We start from the raw sequence: 6,000 nt of genomic DNA, 5'->3' as shown, positions 1-6,000 counted from the left end.
TATTGCATTTTAAATGTTGTAAGTTGTATACTAAGAATACAATAATACTGACATTTATATTTAGCATGTAGTTACCTTTATCAGAGTTTTTATTTCTTCATACTGCTTCAAGATATTATCTACTTTCCTTTCTTTTCAAATTGAAGGTCTCCCTTTATCATTTCTTGTAGATCAGGTGACTTGGTGATCAACTCCCTTAGCCTCTGTTTATCCTGGAATGCCTTAAACGCTCTCAAATTTTAAACTCAGTTTTATTGAGATATATTCACATACCATACAGTCATCCATGGTGTACAGTTAGCTGTTCACAGTACCATACTATAGTTGTGAATTCATCACCCCAATCTATTTTTGAACATTTTCTCATTTTCTTTATGCCAGAAAGAATCAGAATCAGAATAAAAAATAAAAATAAAAAAGAACCCCAAATCAAACGCCTATCCCACTCTTTTTTCATTTAGATTTTGTCCCAATTTTTCTACTCATCCAACCATACACTGGATAAAGGGAGTGTGATCTACAGGGTTTTCACAATCACACTGCCACCACTTGTAAGCTACATTGTTATACAATTATCTTCAAGAGTCAAGGCTATGGGGTTGGAGTTTGGTAGTTTCAGGTATTTACTACTAGCTATTCCAATACATTAAAACCAAAAAATGTTATCTATATAGTGCATAAGAATGTCCACCAGAGTGACCTCTTGACTCCCATTTGAAATCTTTCAGCCATTGAAGGTTTGACATTTCATTTCGAATCCCCCTTTTGGTCAAGATGTTCTCAATCCCATGATGCCAGGTGCAGATTCATCCCTGGGAGTCAGAACCTGTGTTGCCAGGGAGATTTACACCCCTGGGAGTCAGGTCCCACATAGGGGAGAGGGCAGTGAGATCACCTGTCAAGGTGGCTTAGTTAGGGAGAGAGGGCCACATCTGAGCAACAAAGAGGCACTCAGGGAGAGACTCTTAGGAACAATTATAAGCAGTTTAAGCCTCTCCTTGCAGCAACAAGTTTTATAGGGGCCAGCCCCAAGACAGAGGGCTCAGCACATCAAGCCTTCAGTCCCCAATGTTTGTGAGAACATCAGCAAGAATCCAGGTGAGGAAGTCCAATACCTCTGCATTCTCCCCCAGCTCTGCATGGGGGCTCCAAATATATATTTTTATTCTCCACCCAAATTACTTTAGGACATGTTCCTATTTAATTCTAATCTATACAGACCTACCATAGCTCACTTCCTATTCAAAGTTCCATGTAATTTTAGTGTTTGAACAAACTGTAGATGTTATATTGTTTAGAGAATATAGATCCTACACCAAATAAACATCTCTTCCCTTGGTCTCACATGGAAGTTGAAGTTTGAACACAGTCAGTTTCCACCTTTACCCTTTGGCCCAATTTTCTCTCACCTTAACCAGATCTGCTTTATTCATATCTCTAATTGAAGATGGGCTCTATTTCAACTTTTTTTTTTTTTTAACAGTTGCTGTATCTGTTAATACTGTTATTCATATCTGCTGAGCTGTAGCTCTGAGTTTCAGGTGTAACACAGTTACCCAATGTTCCAGAGACCAATCAGGTTATACATTAAGGGATCAACACCTCAGAGTTTGGAGATAGCCATTACAATTCAGGAATAGATCTCACTGCTGTAAGAGCTTGCAATCTAGGGACCATTACAGAAATCATTTCCCTGTTAGGCCGTGCTCTAACTTTCAATTCTGAGTTTACACATTGTAGTTAGTCCATATTGGTGAGGCATTATATTGTGTGCCTTGGTTCCTGGCATAGTTCACTCAACATGCTGTCTACAGGTTCCATTTACCTTGTTGCGTGTCTCACAGCTTCACTCCTTCTTGTAGTTGCTCAATATTCCATTGTATGAGTATAACACAGTTCACCATTCTGTTCCTCAGTCAGTGTACCCTTAGGCCACCTCCACCCATTGAAAATCATGAATACTGCCTCCATAAACACCAGTGTGCAAGTGTCCATTCATGTCTCTGCTCTTGGATCTTCCAAATACATATCCCATAATGAGGTTGTAGGACCTTATGGCCCCACATACTTAGCTTCTTTTGGAACCAACACAATGACCTCCAGAAAGGTTACACCATTCTGCCTCCTCATCCACAGGAAATAGGTACATCCCTCTCTCCATGTTTTCTCCAGCACTTTTACTTCTATTTACATTTTTTCCTACAATCTTATAGAAATATATTCACATAACATACAGCCATCCGGTGTACAATCAGTTGTTTATGGCATCATCACATAGTTGCACATTTGTCACCACAGTCAGCACTTGAACATATTGATTATGAAGAAGTGCATTTTTCTTTTTTTTTGGTGAATAGTAAAAAAGATAATAAAAATATCATACAATACAATATAATAGTAAGGACAAAAAACAATACCACTACCAAGAATCCCATATCCCTCCCTTATATCCCCCTGTCATACACATTTAACTTTGGTATATTGCCTTTGTTACATTTAATGGAAGCATTTTGGAATGTTACTGTTGACCATAGACTACAGTTTGTTTTGATACTGTTTTTTCCCAAATACCACACCCTTTTCAACACTCTGCATGGTTGACATTCATTTGTTCTCCCACATGTGAGAACATTTTTATATTTGTACATTTAGCATCAGTCATTGGCCAGTCCAGTTTTTGCCATGTTATACAGTCTCAGTCTTCATCATCTGTCTTTAACTCTGGTGTCATACATTCCCCTATCCCACCACTTTCAACTTTACTCACAGACATCTTTGTTCCATGAACTTACAATATTGTGCTACCATCACACAGTATTATGCTATCTATTTCTGGATCTATACAGTCAACCCTGCTGAACATTTCTGTAGTCCTTCAGCATCAAATGCCTGATCTCTACCTTCTTTCTATCTCCTGGTAGCCTGTATTATAAGCTTTTAACTCTCAAAGTTTGCTCATTAGTGTTATTTCATATTAGTGATACAATACAGTATTTGTCCTTTTGTTTCTGGCTAACTTCACTCAACATAATGTTCTCAAGATTCATCCATGTTATTATATGTTCTATGTCTTACAGCTGCATAATATTCCATCATGTGTATATACCACAGTTTGTTTATCGTGAATCTATACTTAGCTTCCTGAGGAAACTCCACACTGTCTTCCAGAGCGGTTTCACCATTCTGCATTCCCACCAGGAATGAATAAGTGTGCCTCTTTCTCTACATCCTCTCCAGAACTTGTTATTTTCTGTTTTTTTTTTTTTTTTTTTTTTTTTTATAATGGCTATTCTGGTAGGTGTGAGATGGTATCTCATTGAGTTTTGATTTGCATTTCCTTAATAGCCAGTGAAGTTGGGTATTTTTCATATGTTTTTGAGCCATTTGTATTTCCTCTTTGGAAAAGTGTCTCTCCTTGTCTTCTGCCCATTTTTTGGTTGGATTGTTTGTCTTTCTGTTGTTGAGTTATAGATTGCTTTATATATTTGTCATATTAAACCCTTATCTGATATGTGGTTTCCAAATACTGTCTCCCATTGTGTAGGCTGCCTTTTTACTTTTCTAACGAAGTCCTTTGATGTACAAAAGTATTTGATTTTGAGGAGATCTCATTTGTCTATTTGTTCTTTGGTTGCTCACGCTTTGGGTGTAAGGTCTAGGAAAACATCTCCTATCACAAGATCTTTAAGATAGTGTCCTACATTTTCTTCTAAGAGTCTTATGATCTTAGTACTTATGTTTAGGTCTTTGATCCAATTAGAGTTAATGTTTGTATAAGGCATGAGATAGGAGTTCTCTTTCATTCTTTTGGAAATGGATAGCCACTTCTCCAAACACCATTTATTGAAGAGGCTGCTCTGTCCCAGTTGATTTGGCTTGACTGCCTTATCAAAGATCAATTGGCCATAGATGCAAGAGTCTATTTCTGAACACTCAATTCGATTCCATTGGTTAGTATCTCTGTCCTTATGCCAGTACCATGCTGTTTTGAGCACTGTAGTTTTGTAATATGCTTCAAAGTCAGGTAGTGTGAGACCTCTCACTTTGTTCCTCTTTCTCAATATATTTTTGGTTATTTGGGGCACCTTGCCCTTCCAAATAAATTTGGTTATTTGTTTTTCTATTTCTAGAAAGCAAGTTGTTGGGATTCTAATTGGTATTGCATTGAATCTATAAATTAGTTTGGGTAAAGTTGACATCTTAATTATATTTAGTCTTCCAATCCATGAACATGGTATGTTCTTCCATTTTTTTAGGTCCTGTTCAATTTCTTTTAGCAGTTTCTTGTAAATGTCTTTGTATAGGTCTTTTGTGGACTTTGTTAAGTATGTTCCTAAATACTTGATTCTTTTGGTTGCTATTGTAAATGGAATTTCTTTTTTATTTTTTCCTCTTGTTGCACATTACTTGTGTATAAGAACACTACAGATTTTTGCTTGTTGATCTTGTAGCCTGCCACTTTGCTGTATTCATTGATCAGCTCTAATAGCTTTGCTGTACATTTTTCTGGATTTTCTACATATAGAATCCTGTCATCTGCAAACAGTGAAAGTTTTACTTCTTCCTTTCCAATTTGGATGCCTTTTATTTCTTTTTCTTGCCTGATTGCTCTAGCTAGAACTTCCAGCACAATGTTGAATAACAATGGTGATAGTGGGCATCCCTGTCTTGTTCCTGATCTTAGAGGGAAATCTTTCAGTCTCTCCCCATTGAGTACGATGTTAGCTGTGGTTTTTTCATATATTGCCTTTATCATATTGAAAAAATTCCCTTCTATTTCTATCCTTTGAAGTGATTTCATCAAGAAAGTGTGTTGAATTTTGTTAAATGCCTTTTCTGCATCAATTGAGATGATCATGTGGTTCTTTAGCTTTGATTTATTGATGTGGTGTATTACATTAATTGATTTTCTTATGTCGAAGCAGCCTTGCATACCTGGAATAAACTTCACTTGTTCATGATGTATAATTCTTTTTTGGTTAGCTTAGCTAGGGCTCCATCACTTATGTTGATTTTTTCAAAGAACCAGCTTCTGGTTTTGTTGATTCCCTCTATTGTTTTCCTGTTCTCAGTTTCATTTATTTCTGCTCTCATCTTTGTTAGTTCTTTCCTTCTGTTTGCTTTGGGGTTTACTTCCTGTTCTTTCTCTAGTTCTTTTGGGTGGACAGTTAATTCCTCAATTTTTGCTCTCTCTTCTCTTTTAATATAGTCATTTAAGGCTATAAATTTTCCTTTCAACATTGCCTTTGCTGCATCCCATAAGTTTTGACATGTTATGTTTTCATTGTCATTTGCCTTGAGGTATTTACTAATTTCTCTTGTAATTTCTTCCTTTACCCACTAGTTTTCTAAGAGTGTGTTGTTTAGTCTCCATACACTTGTGAATTTTTCAATCTTCTGCCTATTATTTATTCCCAACTTCATTCCATTATGATCTGAGATAGTGTTTTTTATGGTATCAATATTTTTAAATTTGTTGAGGCTTGCTTTGTGACTCAGCATGAGGTCTATCCTAGAAAATGTTCCATGAGCACTCAGGAAGAATGTGTATCCTGCTGCTGTGGGGTGTAGTGTTCTATAAATGTCTGTCAAGTCTAGTTCATTTATCATACAATTCAACATCTCTGTTTCCTTGTTGATCTTCTGTCTAGATGTTCTATCCATTGATGAGAATGGTGTATTGAAGTATACAACTATTATTGTGGAGTTATCTACTTTTTCTTTCAGTGTTCTCAGTGTCTGCCTCATGATTTTTGGGGCACTCTGGCTTTGTGCATAAATGTTTATGATTATGTTTTCTTGATGAATTGACCCTTTATTAATATATAGTGTCCTTCTTTGTCTCTTTTAATTGTCTTACTTTTGAAGTCTAGTTTGTCTGATATTAATATAGCTACTCCCACCTTTTTCTCATTGCTGTTTGCATGAAATTACTTTTTCCAACCTTTCGCTTTCAGTCTATTTTTGTCCTTGTGTCTAAGGTAAGTTTCTTGTAAACAG

The sequence above is a fragment of the Choloepus didactylus genome, chromosome 1, assembly GCF_015220235.1.
Source record: "Choloepus didactylus isolate mChoDid1 chromosome 1, mChoDid1.pri, whole genome shotgun sequence".
Lineage (NCBI taxonomy): Eukaryota > Metazoa > Chordata > Mammalia > Pilosa > Megalonychidae > Choloepus > Choloepus didactylus.
Note: the sequence above shows the minus strand (reverse complement) of the source record.